The sequence below is a fragment of the Aythya marila genome (genome assembly GCF_965140915.1).
Source record: "Aythya marila genome assembly, chromosome: 1".
In the NCBI taxonomy this organism is placed as follows: Eukaryota; Metazoa; Chordata; class Aves; order Anseriformes; family Anatidae; genus Aythya; species Aythya marila.
Window position 1 is genome coordinate 98218994 of NC_139042.1, and position 16487 is coordinate 98235480.

A 16487-nucleotide genomic window follows, 5' to 3' on the forward strand; every position below is an offset into this window, starting at 1 on the left:
GATCTAAACATAAAGTTTGTGTCTATATTATTTGTTTCTTCCTACATATCAGTGAGAAGATTCAGCCTTGTTGACTGTCTCAGCTGCCCCTGTCACTTCACACCTCATCTGTTCTCAGCTTCTTTCTCTAATTCCTGTGCCTTTCACTGTGTTCTTCTAAAGTTCATTGAAAATTGCATTGTGAGGATTATCTTCTTTGCTGACATAATGTCTCTGTCTCTCTTCTGGCTTTTCATTTCATCAGCATCAAAGGCAAACTCATTGTCCTCTTCAAAGTTTCTGATCAATTGACTCTATACTGAATCAGCTTTATTGTCTCATTGAGCATCAGCCCTCATGTATTCCCTGTCAGTAATACTAGTCTTCACCGTCTTGTTAGTGCATTTCTCATACAATCACCTTTGGCCTTTTTACAACGTGCCTCCTCCTTTGCTGGAAGTTCCTCACAAACTCTGAAGAAATTAGTTCGTGCTGTTATTCACCCAAGACTTATTTCTGCATTGCTGGACAGAGTTGTTGCCCAGAATTGAACGTGCAAAATACAGTCTTCATGCTCTGTACCTTTCATTATCTTCACTGGTACTATCCAGTTGTTCACTTTGTATTTCTGAAATCCTATAAACTCATCTTCTTTTTATTATAAATATTTACAAGGTTGTTACCAAAGCCTTCTGGTTGCCAAACTGTTGTCTTGAAAACCATCTTAAGTAGACTGCAGTCTTATGCTGCTTGAGTAAAGGTTTTATTCAAGTTTAGGCTAACACATATACATGTATGACATGTGAACTATCCAGGGACATGCCAGCCAAATGTCCACTGCCTTACCAAATGTGAGGACCACTAAGTAGCACACCTACCCACAGCATTAAAGAACTTTAGTGGTCTTTAATAGCTTTCCACATGTTGAAATATCAGCCTGAAAAGCATACAATAAGATAGTTGTGTTCTTTAGAGAGCAGTAAGATGTATGTCACTGTCTACTAGACAAGACTCAGGTACTGCTTTTGAAGTATATAGGTGTTTCAATATCATAGCAAATGCTCTATACATATACTGATAGCATTAGTTGTATTCTGAATACAAAACCAGGCTATTCTGTGTTCATATTGCAATCTTCTGTAGCAGCAAACACAAGAAGAATTACATCTTCATACTGATCTCCTTCTGTATTATTATTATTTTTTAATGTTGAATCTGCTCATTGACAGGGTATTGATAGGGGATGATTTGTTAACTTCTTCCTTCCCTCTTCTGTTTCAGAGAGTTAAAGTTCAGGCCAAACAAAATAAAAACAAAAATAACAATAAACATGGGAAAAATCATCTGCCTGTTCAATGTGTGAATTCATACAACATACTAAAAACATTTATGGAAGCTTGTCAAAAAGGAGACAATTTTGAATGCCATTGTTTGAAGTATTTCTTCTCTACAGTCAATGTTCTAAGGAGAATAATCCTCTGTGTTGTAGGATGCTTCTGTGGTGATAGTGTTTTCGTCAGCAAGTATATACCTGAGCTGAAGTGCCTGAGTTGTTCACTGCAACACTCATTCCAATTACTGGTACAGCAGAATCAACCTCTTTGGAAATTCATTTATCCAGTGACTATGTTTGCTCGTATTCCTGCCTCTTATTGCTGTCAGCATTTAGGTGTTTTATATATACATGTATATATACATACTTGGAAGTTACTGCTTCAATTAAATAAAAAATCCATAGGGCATCAGTGGAAATGCTGAAGGAAACAGCACTTCGCAGCCATATGAATTTGCATTAGTATAGATGATCAACCTGTCAGAAAACTTCACTGAAGCTCGCTGCTATAAAGACTTTTTGTCTACACATACATAACTACACTGTAGCATCACTGCTAGCATCCCTGTATTGACTTAGCCCTGCCTCATTTCAGTTCTGGTGGTGCATTTGCACTAATTATACGCTCAGAAACTATTTACATCAGTTAGTGCCCTAACACAGTGTTAGGAAAAAACACTATAAATTCACTTCTGATGCCTAAACATATGAGAAGATGGAAAGTGAGACAGGAAAACTCAATCAAGAGAATTTGTTCAATAAAACATGGCCTGCTGATTTGAGAATTGTCTGGGTGCTACATGCTTTGGAACATTTCTAATCACATACATCATCAGAGACCAGCTGAGACAGAAAGGCACCTCTAGAGATTGCCTGTTCCAAGCTTCTGCTCAGAGCAGAGTCAGCCCTGGGCTATGACCAGTTGAGTTTTGAGTATCTCCAAGGATGGAAGTTCTACAGCCTCTCTGAGCAACCTGTACCAGTGTTCAACCACCCACAAAATGAAAAAGTTTTTCTGTATGCTTAAGTGAAACAAAGATGGTGTTTAAGGGCTACAAATATGGTGGAGGGTCTAGAGTAGAAAATGTATGAGGAGTGGCTGATGTATGAGATGAAGGAGGAGTTGCTGAAGTCACTTGGGTTGTTCAGCCCTGAGTAGAGAAGACTGAGTGGAGATATCATCATGGTCTATGGTTTTCTCACAAGGGGGAGCAAAGGTACAGGCACTGATCTCATCCCTCTGGTGACCCAAGGGAATGGCATCAAGCTGCATCAGGGGAGGTTCAAGCTGGATATTAGGAAAAGGTTTACCAAGAGGGTTTTCAGGCACCGGAACAGGCTTCCTAGGGAAGTTGCCATGGCACCAAGCCTACTAGAGTTCAAGAAGCATTTGGACAACATGCTCAGACATAGGGTTTGATTTTTGGGTGGTCCTGTGTGAAGCCAGGAGTCAGAATTTGTGATCTTTTTGTGTCTTTTCTCTTGCCTCTGTCACTGGGCAGCACTGAGAAAAGTCTGCCTCCATCGTCGTTACTCCCCTCATCAGATATTTATACACATGGATCAGATCTCCCTGAGCCTTCAATGCTTGAGGCTGATCAGTCCCAGCTCTGTCAAGCTCTCTTTATATGACAGATGCTCTGAACCCTCTGTCATTTTGACCCCTTGCTGGACTATCTCCAGTAGCTCTATATCTCTCCTGTACTGTACTCTTCTCTGCCACAGGGGCACATTTTTGGAATTTTTTCTGCTTGTTGCCCACCAGAAAAATCAATTCATTTTCTACAAAGATGCTTTCCAGCCAGTCAGTACCCATTTGTACTGGTTATTCTTCCAGCATGGGATTGTTCCTCCCTAGGTGCAGGACTTTGCATTTCTCTTTTGTGAACAGCATGAAGTTCCTGTCAGCCCCTTTCTCCAGCCTGTTGAGGTCCATCTGAATCGCAGCCTGGTCTTTATTAGTACTCAAAGGTATCATGTACAGTGTCCTTTTCCATGTTCTTTGTCATCAGACCCTCTGCACTGTTAAGTGGTGGGCCCACATTTTCCCTGGTCTTCCTTCTGCTGATAATATACCAGTAGAAGCCCTTCTTGTTGCTTTTCACATTCCTTACCTGATTCATCTCCAGGTGGTCACTGACTTTCATACCCCCCTCCCTGAACATGCTAAATTTCTGAGTATTTTACTGATTCAACTTATCAGACCGAAAAATGAATGTAGTGTTCCATGATTCTGCCAAATTCATGTTGCTTCTATTAAACTTAATGAGAAGTAAAGACTGTGTTTAGTTGCTTCTTTTTTGTTAATTAAAATAAAAATGTTGCATCACTGTATGTACAGGCTAAGCCTTAATCTCCAAAAATTGTCAGCTAGTATTAGGCTCACTGTTGACAGTGGCCTAGTTTCCACTGATAGATTAATTAAAAGTTTTAGTCAGTGAAGTCATGAAAAAGCAGTGACTGATAGTCCTGAACTGAAATGAGGGGTAAAAAAAGCCCAAACCCAACCTGTTCTGTTAATCCATCCTTGTACATGAAAACAGCACAGCAGGATGGGGGAACTAATCCCATTTCAAATCAGATGCCTGCTGGTTCCATTTAATGAGCATTATGTCTGTTTCTTTTTTAACCCTAAAATATCTTAAGACATAGAAAAGTCATCCTCTCCTCTCCTCTCCTCTCCTCTCCTCTCCTCTCCTCTCCTCTCCTCTCCTCTCCTCTCCTCTCCTCTCCTCTCCTCTCCTCTCCTCTCCTCTCCTCTCCTCTCCTCTCCTCTCCTCTCCTCTCCTCTCCTCTCCTCTCCTCTCCTCTCCTCTCCTCTCCTCTCCTCTCCTCTCCTCTCCTCTCCTCTCCTCTCCTCTCCTCTCCACACATCTCTAGTACTTAATAAATGTTTAATAACCTCACACTCCAGTCTTTCTGCAAAGGGGTACTGTTAAGTTCTTTCCATCATATGTTCCTGTTTTCATTAAACTTGCAAAAACAAAAACTGAGACTTCTGTCTCTCTGCCAAATGTGGTTGAAATTGGAGAAAGATCTGAAAATAATTAATGGTGGTTCTGAAAGATGAATAGACAGATGAATTCTTTCAGCAGACAGACATAGCTATTCAGAAATATACAGTGAAGTATTCTGAGATGTTGGTCTCCAGAAATTAACCAGGAAATCACATGTGCTCTGGAAACATTCACTGAAGAGATCTGGCTCTCATGGTAATAGATTAGAAGTTTTTTACTTAATAGTCATGCAATATATTGAAATTTACCAGTTTCACTAAGCATATCTGTGATGCAGATATCACACAACAAATTCATGTTCTTCAGTAGTATGAAATGTAAACAAACAATGACTATGTAAAATTAGAATGAAAATGAAATGTGAAAGATGAAAAGTAGATCAAGAGTAAAGTAAAGGATGTATTATTCAATAAAGTGAAAAAAAAAAATTTAGTAAAATACTAGTGAGAAAATTTCCCACAGGGAGAAAAATCTGGTCTAGAACTGATTTAAAGACAGGGGAAAACTTGTCCTTATATATATATCAATATATATCATATATATATGATCATATATATATATCAATAATACAAAAATATTATTTATATAAAAATATAATCAGACATGATTGTACTATCTTAACCTAAAGAAGATAGTACAAAATGACTTATGCTGGATTAGTTTACAAGTTTATTTGCTACTTCACCTACAGGCTATTGCAAATAATCTTATGCCTGTGGAAAGCCTAAACTTATATCTTTCTTGTATCCCTGATATTTCTGGATACTGTAATATTTTCTTATTAACTAATGCTAAATTGTCTTTGTTACTCTTATATTCTATAGCACTACTTACATACTATCAATGGTGATTACTATGTATCTTATTTCCTATATTATATTAAATACTATACTTAAAGCTATGAAAGCCATTAGGATTGATAGCATTCCAGATCACATAATTCACTTTCTTTTAAAGAAAATTCTCAAAAAAGAAACCAACCAACCAAAAAACAACAAAACAAAACAAAACAAAGTGAATACCAGTTGTCTCCTTAACCACTTAACAAGCTCAATATTGCATACCAAACAATTTTGGAAGATCATAGATTCATAGAACAACTTGGGTTGGAAGGAGTCTTAAAGCTCACCTAGTTCCAAACCCCCTGCTATGGACAATGATGCCACCCAAGTGGTAATCCATTAAAGCACAGACTATCCAGATTATGGAGAACAATACTCAGGTAATTGAACAGATATTAGCTGTAGGTCATTCACATTTAGAGACAGCAAGATGATTGCAGTAGTCTAGTCTGACGCCATGCATAACCCAGGCTGGGGAATGAAATACAGAAATTCTTTTCTCAAGCACATGGATTTTTTACTTGCTAGAGACTTTAGAAAGGTCATCAATTTGTGTCTATCCTAAAATACCTAGTTCTAGCTCCTGAATATTATTGATATTGATTTGATCCAGTGTATCAAAAACCACGATAATTTTCCTCACTCCTACATGGAACCTCAGCCAAGGACCTAAACTATAACATCCACATGACTTTAACAGTGTTTGAATGATGCTTGTCTTGTCATCATAACATACTTCCTGTCTTATAACTTTAACAAATAATGGAAAACAATAAACAACAGGCGACCCACAAAAATGAGTATTAACAATATGGTGGAGCCATTTTTCATTGCCCTGTGCCAAAGGCCATGTTAGCAAAAGTAGTGAGTGCTCAGTGTACCGTTTTAATTTGTCAATGTTTACATCCATTGACATCAATGTTTGTACACAGCCCAGAATAACAAAGAATTAGGTTTTCATTATCTGATTCTATTGATTGCAAATATTAGCCTGATAGCTATATAATGATATTAGAGGAAATAGAAGCATTTATACAGTGCCCTTTTTAATGTAGCATATTATATAATATGTAATATAAATATATACATAAAAGACAATGTTTTATACTGGCAGTTATCAAAGATCATTTTTTATAGCTGAGATACATCATTATATATGTATCACATGGAAAAAGATATTTCAGAAAATAGTAACATTTGCTGTTAAACAAAGTAGTAAACGTTTTCATGTTCAAGAAAACTTGAACCGAGTCCTCTTCTTAAACTGATCAAACTCCTATTGTGACACAAGCCAGCTCTTTAATGTTTTTCACCCACTGGCAGAAATCTCCAAAAGCAAGTGTGACCACATCTATGCTAGGAGAGAATTTTGTATTTTACTCTTCCTTGCCTCTGAGGAACCAATTGACAGAAGAGTTTTACAAGTGCAATCTCACCAATTGTTAGTTAAGGAGCAGGATGAGCACTCAGTTCCTTCCTGAACCTATCACAGCACAAAGCTCCCTGTCTTTCCATTTTAACACAGTAGTTTGATTTGTTTATTTAATTTTAATTTTAATTTTATTTTTTTTTATTTATTTTTTTCATACCAACTGTCATCCTAATTCTCTTTATTCTTCTTATTCTCTCAGTATCTTCTATACTGTCATTAATTTCCTGTTTAAGAATTTCTGGAAAATTTATCCTCATTCTCAAAAATGTCTTTATCTTAGGTATAGTCTAGAAGCATGTTGAAATAATATAGAGCATGTTAAAATTGGCAGAGACAATTTTAAAAAAATCATTCAGACTCTTCACCACATAACTGATGGGATTCAAATAATAAAAAGCATTTCAGTTTTGATATTTTTCATGCATTTTAGTGTTCAAACATTATTACTCATTGCAGTGACTCATATGTGTGGTTGATCCAATGAAGATATTTATCATCATTCCAAATCATTGCTAGTTTTCCATGTTGTTTGAATGATTCTTCCTTCTTCTATTCAACAACTTCAAAGGTAAAACATTTAAGATGGATGAATCAAAAGCATAACAATTCTTTGTTATATTAAACATAAGATTCAGAAAAGAATAAAAGTTTTTAACTGTGATGTCATGCTTGTCAGAATCCATAAATGTAAATGGACTACAGGAGATTGCTACCTGTAGATATGTATCATCTATAAAGTTATATTTCAGTAAACAGAAATCCTACCCTATGGACTAGAGTACTGAAAGGATAGACATATTACAGTAAGAGCACAATGGTGCTGACCTACTTGAGCAAGCTGTATACTAACTACATGCAGTTAGTTAGGCTCTTTTTCACTGAAAAAGTTTGTGGCCTCCAAATCAGCATGAAGTCTGAAACATAAAAAGACCAGACACCTCTTTTCGCAACTTAGTTGTTAAATTGTTAGCTGTATCTACAACCCACAAGGCCACCTCTTACATCAGAGTGATGCAACATCTACTAATTGAAGTCAATTTTATGCCAACCAAGGTCACTGGCTGAAAAAAACAAACAAACAAAAGAAAAGAAACAGACAAACAAACTAACTAACAAACAAAACAAACAAACGCACAGGGATGAGATGTTTACATTATTTCTTCTGACTTCCTTACTGTACCTGCTATACCTCTTTATTACTCTCTCTCTTTCTTTCTTTCACCTGCATATATATTAGCAAATGAACAAACAAAAAAAATTAAAGCATAACTTTACTGACAAAAAATTAAAAATAATTATTTTTATATATATATATATATATATATAAAGGAAGAATATGTACTGACCATATGGAATGGTCTTACTGTGAGAAATAATTTGAAATTTATTCATTTTTTTCCTTAGGATTTTTATTGGCAAAGTAAACTAACAAGCAGGTATGTCAAATAACACTGCCACTCTTTTTTGAAGGGAAAGCTAGTAACTGGCTTAATGAAATCTTGAGGATCATGAACAAAATTTGAATGAAAATTCTCTTAGTTTTCAGTGCAGGTTTACTTAAATGACGTTTATATTCACAAGACATGCAGGATTCAGACCTAACATTTCACAAGTCTGCAAGATACTCCTACAAGCTTTAATATTTCTGGTTAGAACTTTTTTATTTTTATTTATTTATTTATTTTTAAATCTATTTCACTCATTTGCTATCATTCCTGATATAATTACCTAGCACACATTTTTGAACAATCTATTAAAAAGCTAACAGAAAAAGTTTGTCAAGCTGGAGATTTATTAGTGTTTAGAAATCTGTTTTGTGACTAGTATCAAAATATTACTGAATGTAGAGAGGACAAGGCATTGTGTTCTTTCTTTTTGCACACAACAGGATCCAGAATACAGCTGTTCATCTTGGGAAAAGTGTGAAAGAACTGTTAATACCAAAACCTAGAGAAGACTGCCTGGCTGAATAAAGTAAGGAGGAACTAAAAATAGGAAGAACATAGCTGAAAGGACTAGGAAAGTACAGCAGGAGGTACAATACACTATCAGGAAGCAACTTCTATCAGGAGTGGCCCAAGTTTTTGTTTTGCCAGGTACTCATACAGCCACTCACATAAAACCCCAAGAAGTCAATGGAAAGACTCCTATTAATTTCAGTAGGTTTTGGCCCAAAGTTAGCAATCCGTTCATTTTTTATCTTTCTGTTTTCTATTTGCTGTCATATGGATGTATTGCCACTTTCTGTTTCTTGCTGCAAATAGTTTGGCTTCTCAATCAGTGTGTTAGTAAAAGAAATTTGACCAAAACTTAAATATTCAAATGTTTTATTGTATAAAACAGAAGGAATAATGATATCCAAGGCTATTTTGTAACTGCAGCAGATACAGCCATAATTTATATGCCATCTAAGATTTGGAGAATTCCAGATCTTCTGCTTGTCAGTAGTGTGACTCTGGCTCAGCTTTACATTTCAGAGTATGAATGAGCCTTGTCACTATTTTATTTTTAGGCTATTTCTCATCTAGTAGCTACCTTTTTATTTTCTGTTGCAACAGAGCTTGTCATCTGATTATGAAGTTCAGCATGTGTAGCGTTAACATCAAGAGGAGCCTGCCTGACTTGCATACTGATGTTAATGAAGCTGTGAATTGTGTCATATTAGCCTCATTTACTTTCCATATGCTTATTCTCATTTTCCCTTCAGAAGCTGCAACTCCACTTTTCATCTTCATTTGTATGCCAAAAATGCAGCCAGCTTAATTACCAATTATAACCTTACTCATTTAAAAGCTAAATCAACTGGAAACAACACTAAAAACTGTCTCCCTTGAGAAGAGCGAAAGACTTTGTGTTAATTTTCTTCACATATTTTGATTAGTATAAAGCACTGTGTAACTTACAAGTTAATCTCCCCAAATGATGTCTTAAAATGATGTTTTAAATCGAGATGACACGCTCATACTCATGGGAGGAAAGTCAAAGCAACCTACCTTTTCTTCCTCCTTCAACTCTGACCTGCTGCACAAAACTACTTCTCTCTTGGAAACTTATAACAAAGCACTGTAGCAAAAGTTCTGCCACAATTTTTTATTTATGTCTAACTTTTCTTGTTTGATTTCTTAGCTGCCTGACCTGTGCTACTTCCTTGAGTTTGGAAGTCCCTTATGGGTTTCTTCCAAATGTAATTTCTTCCATCTTAGGAAATGAGAACTCCACAATCTTCCAGGTAGGCTCTGTGGGACTCTGTCAAGCAAACAGAAGGCATAATAGCCGTCGGGCTTCGTATATGAGTGATTGCTACAAAATACTCTTCCAATCAGTGTTATAAAACTCCCAGACACTCTTCACTCTCCAGTTCTGAGTGAATTTACAGTTCCTGGTGACATTCTCCATCACTACAATAAAGGACAAAATAACTATAGGAAAAACAGATTCGGAGATCTTCTACAATTATTTATTGAATATTTGCATGCTATCTAATTTCTTGTCTCTTTATAGTTTGGAAAATGCCACCTTCTCTTTATGGAAGAGGCAAAACTTATGTTTTCCAGATACTTTTCTTTTTTTTTTTTTTTTTTTTTCCATATTGAAAATTTTAAGGCATTGTAAATTCTTCTCTTTTCTAAAAATAATCCAAGGGGATTATTTTTTTCCAAGGGGAGAAGAAAACATAAGAAGTCTTTGGGAATGAGTGAAATGCACAATGGTGACCTTGGCATATTTGCCTCGCATGCAGCTCATATATGAGCAGAACATAAGTCTGACTCTGATTGATGCGTGCTCCACATAGGCATGGCAGTCCACAATCTTTATACAGAGCCACCTGTATTCACCGCTCATCTCCTTTTGAGAAAAAAAGCTCCATCTCTGCTTCCATACTGCAAAAAGACTAACAGAAAGCATTCACAGTTTGCTTATTTCATTTGGCTTGTCAAGGTTTTAGCCTCTGAGTTAGCAGAAAAGTCCTGATTATACTTGCCTATTCATACAGCTAGAAATTACTAAACACAAACTCATAATAAGATATGTTTTTCTGCATTTGACAGAAATACTCATCTTTGATTCTGCATTGTCCTTTTTTTGATTATTTGACCTATGAGTGCTTTATGGATGTGATAGATAACACTCTAAACCTAGCAAAATAAATTATAGTTTTGCCATTATTCTAGGCAGAACTAGGGTTTTGCCCTATGTGTCTCTCTTCCTATTAATTATAACAGGTTTATTAGCAGGTAGGAAAATAAGCTTTTGTTCTGTTTATTTTGCAGTAGGAAGGCCTGAAGGAATACAATTGTTCCTTTTTGTTAAACTGAACAGATGAATTCTGTAGGAAAGGCTCAAACTGAACAACAGTGGATGTATTTTAAAAAATCATATAAACTGGCACAGTACATTTTGGCTTGAAATCTGGCAGAATGTTTCTAATCCTTAGAAAAAACAAGTTACTTAAAGAAGTGTGACCAAACAAACAAACAAACAAAAAACAAAACAAAACAAACAAACAAAACAAAACAAACAAACAAAACAAAACAAACAAACAAAAACAAACCACAACCAGACATAAACAAAACAAAACACCACCACAACTAGATAGTTCTCTGATGGGAGTTTCAGAAGTTTATGGAAGAAATTATGTAATTATCTGTGAGAGTAGGGTATTGGATTCTCTGACTGATTTTTTCCATTCTTCTCTTATTTTTTTGTTACTTTGTCCTTACCATCATACTGTCACATGCACACACATACACACAAAGGAGAAGAAGCTATGATATAGGCAGTATTTTTTTCCGTTTCACCATTTTTTCTTTTTCACATTTCAGTGTCCCCTTTCTCACAACACCTGACATTTCTGTTTAATCCCCTGTCCTTGGGATGTGTGTGATATTGTATTTTCTGTAAGCTAAAGTGCAGGCTTATATATCCCGATGAAGAGCAAGATTGCACTATACTCGCTGAAAACCTGACAACCAAGAAAAGAAATGTTGAACTTCTGAAGGTACCAGGATGGGAATTTTTCTATGAAGATCCAGACAGAAGCTTTCAATACTGGTTCTGAGGGCATTTCAACTCTGGCTGTCACCAAGGTAGCTTACTCTTGGAAAGAGCTGATGCTTTTGGAAGCCCTATGGGAGAAATTCATGCTTAGGCACCAATCGCACTGCACTGGAGATGGTGCCATGGTTCACTGGGCATCCTCTGTTCTTCTCTACAAGGCTTTTTCAGAATAGAGGAGGAAGCATTGTGAACCATATCACAGAGCTCAGTGCAAACTGTTTCTGTATGCCTCAAAATAACTCTCTTCAGCAGTCTTGTAGCAACATTGTCATTACCCTCACTCTGCAATATAAGCATGGATCATCTTAAAATCAAGTGATTTCTATGAGCTTTGTACTTAGAAGTACTCAGCATCTCGCAGGGGGATTAAAGCATAGCAAGAGGTGTGTCTCTGAGTTTAGCTGCTCTATTTATAGCATCTTCCTGCATGTATAACACTACAAATGCCATTCACAATGTCTTATTCAACTTCTTCATATTTTTTTTTATTTTATTTTTTTTTATGAACATGATCTTCTGAGAGAATTAAAAAGGAATTGCTTAAACAATATCACATGTAATTAAACAACATTGACAAAAGAAGTAATCAAACAGAACAAAAACTTGTTATGAAGGAACTTTAAACTTAGTATTTATAACACCAGGAAATTCTGAGCTGAAATTTAATGTAATGATACATTTTATTTAATATTTTTTAACTTTAAAATGATAAATTTACATCAAATTGCCTGTGAAATATACAAATTCAGCAAGACAGATTTTCTACTTAATATAGTGAATAAAAATAAGAGCAGTGGAGAAGTGATAATTGCATTTCAATATTGGTCATTAACTTACAATTAGCTATCAGCCATTGTTGCTAGGATAAGTTACAACAGAAGATAGGCCAATGCAATCTTTTTATTTTTTTATTATTATTATTATTATTATTATTATTATTATTATTATTATTATTATTATTATTATTATTATTATTATTATTATTATTTTCCTGAAGATGATGAAGCACACTGTGGTAAATAGTTTGGATGTAAAGTACTGGGAGCAAGAGAGAAGAAACCTCAGATCTTATTTTAATTCATATGCTGTGCACAAGGTGCCTTAACAAACATGTGTATTGTGATGTCCATTTGTAAACAAAGGACTGGACCTGTGGAAGCAGGCATGATCATAACGCACCGTGCTCAAGTTATACATCAGACACAAACCTGGTTTGTCCCTTACAATGATGGCTGAGGCAAAGCCAGTGAAGAACAGATAGCTAAGCTCAAAACAGGAAATTTTCTGTGCACAGGCCACTTCTTCCCCCTCTGAGGAATTTTTGCGACATCAGTAATGTGAAAAAAAAATAAAATAAAACTTAAGACAGGTCTATTTTTTTAAATCATGTTTGCTGTTTAAGGAGAACAATATTATATCAGTTTAGACTAAGGTAACATTTTGAAGACTTGCTTCACTGCAGAGGTGTAGAAACATAATTTATTAGTTAAAAGCTTAGATGATGGAGCACAAATTTACGACAGAATAAAGACTGAAGCTAATTTTACTGCAGCTAGATTAGAGAAAACATGAAGCCCGTTTTTTTAAAACAAAGGCTCACTCCATTTTTCCCCTGTAGTGATGACATAACATTTACATTTCAACGGATAATGAACTAGATCTTTCCAGCAGACCAGCCCCACAGGGGACTCGTTCCCAAAGCTTAAGTGTTATTATGCCTTCCATTTGCTCCCCATGGAGCTTGAGGTAAGCTATTCTTAATTCCTTATGAGGATCACCATTTCTTGAAAGCAAATGTACTTTTCATTTTCTTCTTTAAACAAAGAAGATCTTATTGCTACCCATCTTTGCTGCAGTTGCCATTACTGCTTTTAATTGGTAATTCATCAGTTTTAGAGATCAGGCTTTCAGGGACCATAAAACCACAGGAAGTTTGCTCTCATTTGGAAATGGACTTTCTGAATATACTGAAAGTGTCAAAATTGTTACTTGCATCACACAAAGACTATGAAAAGCAGTCTCTGTTAACTTTAAATAGCTTTGCAGTCTGCAGCTCCTTCCCATAACTATATTTACTTCCTATTTGTTAGGTCTGAAGAATAATCCATGTAGAAAATGGAATAAATGAGAAGAAAATTCACAGCAGCTTTCTGCCAGGGATCTCTCCTAACCCAGTTCCTTCGCCTTCACCTACCTACAGCTGCCTTAGTCTCTGTGAAGGATTAGCACAAAAATCCGTATTAACGGCCAACAGATCCGTTGTCCACTTATGGAATAGGATCAGTAGGAAATGAACTGCATGCAATTGCAGCGCCCTCCCGATTTAAAGATCTCTTCAAGGGCTGAGCTTTGCGGGGGCATTCTGACAGTGGCCCTTTCCAGGGGACAGGCTCTTGGTCGGGCCTGCTCTTTTAATATCAGCCCAGCATCCCTGTAGGGGCCATACTGTGATCCATGTCAAATGGGAAATCCTGATCAAGCAGCTGGTGCTGTGGGTTACCAGCAGGAAGGCCAATAGCAGGCCTGGCGATGCGCTTTCCCAGAGCCTGGTCTGTCTGGGGGTGGAATAAAAGCTTAAGCATGTGGTGTGGGGTGAAGGAGTGACTGATGGGGCTGCCTGCTGTTTTGGCTGGGTGTGCTGCAGTGCTGGCAAGGCAAGTGCTAGAGAAACACCTCGTGCCTTGACTTCCAGGATGAGAGAATCAGATCTAGAGAGTTATCATGAGAGGAGCGAACCAAGGAAGTTGGTCCAGCAAGATCTGTGGTTCCCAGAAATCTCTGATGTTGATCTCAGAGGAACCAGGAAGAAGCACCTGCAGGTGAAACCCCAGGAGCACAGCTGACTGGGCATCTCCTAACCTATGGGCACTGAAAGCAGGGAAAAGTGAGGAGAAAGGTTGCAGCAATTTTTCATGCTGTTCTATATTCTTATTGCTGCATCTCTGAGACTTCCATTAGACATTTATTTCTGTTGTGTACTCAGGCTATCCTCCTACTCATACCAACCTTGTTTGTTTTGTTTGTTTTCTTTTTTTTTTTCCTCCCCCCCCGCCCCTCCCTCCGTCAAATCACTTACAGACAAAAGATATATAGAACTATAAGAAAGAAAACAAGCAATTTGCTGTATCTCTTTCTCTACATTACCCTGCTTTTCAAATGAAAACTGTTTTCAGTGATTATACTGCACTGCAGCCTTGTAGCTTGGTAAAAACTGTTGCTAGTATCTTGCCACAGCATTTGTAATGACTTTGCAAGACCTCAAAGCTGAAGCCATGTTTTTTTAAACCTGTCCTGTTCTGCTTGGAACTTTGTTTCTGCTAGGTTTAGATGTAAGAGCAATATTACAATGTCTTCCTAATGACCTGCTGGCTATTATCATTTTGTTGTTGTTGTTGTTATTGTTTTTATCTTTGCATAATTTTATGTAGATAGTCGTAACAAGCAGCTATTCTGTACAGAATGAAATATTTATGACTAACACAAGGACGCAACTTAGGGAAACATAACGTAACCCTGGTACAACAGAACAGGCCTTGAGAAGCAGAGCACAGGATACTGCACGTTAGCAAACGTACAAAAATGTCCCTAAGCTGATCCGAAGGGGTAGATTCAGAGGGGCAGTGACATAGTAGTATAACACCACAGAAAGGCGTAGATAATAAAAGTATGCATAATAAAAGTATGCATATAACATTTTAAACTGTACTATACTATTATTATATATAACATTTTAAACTGTATTATATTATTATTATTATAATCATCATCACCATTATCAAGTAATTTCTGAACATATTAGCTCAAACAAAATTGAAGAAAAGTCTCAAAGTCTCCAATACACCATGTCATTACTAGTAGTTTGGTGAAAATCAGCGATCAAACAGAAGATTTTAATTCCTTCACTGTGGAAAACACAAGAGGACAACATTGTTTTCTGTTCTTCTTGGCAGCAATCAGTGTTCTGCTGCAACCCCTTGGAAGTGTCAGGGAACTCGAGAGCAATGTGGGAGGCACTGGGGTTATGACAGTGGTAAGAAATTATTTCAAGGAAAAGAACATAGTTCTGTAGTAAACTTGGCTTAATAGGTCTATTGATCAAAGAAGCATTGTTGTCATGAAACCTGTGGACATTATATTACCATATTAAGTTAAGGAAGAATTTCCCACGATTTCACTGAAATTTCAGTCCAGGCCCTGGGTATGCAGGAAGCTCAAAGATGCTTTCATTTACACCAGCTATATGGATTCAATTTTATGTAACCTCCTGCTGTTATTTTAACATCAAGAACTACTGAGTACAACATAGTCATTGGCTTGTATCCTTTGATTTCAGTGAATTCATAGTCAGTCCATAATCATTTTTAAAAGATTCATTTTTTAAGAAGACCAGTGATGTAGGTGGAATGACATTTTGTTAGGAAATGTGAAACTACATTTCCGCAAGGATATTAAAGAAAGAAAATCCTTTGAAGTGCAGCTGAATGACTCAATTACTATAATTTTTATAATTACTTTTTTCTCCTTTGAAATTGAAGAAGATTAATTGCAATTTCCTCCCACTGAAACAGTGGGAAGAGAAAAAAATTGTATCAAGGATAAACTCTCTTCACACAACCGCAGCATGATCCCATTGCACACAAGTCTGAGTGCAGGATTTTGCTCCAGCATTGGAAATAACATTAGAAGTGTTTGTAATGTTATGTCTGTGCATAAATGAAAGTGACTTATCAGAGCATTTAGGTCTTTGTGCTGACGAGAAGCCTTCTGCAGGACCACAGAAGTAGCCCATAATCTCCTACAAGGACAGGACAATGAGCCTTATCTGC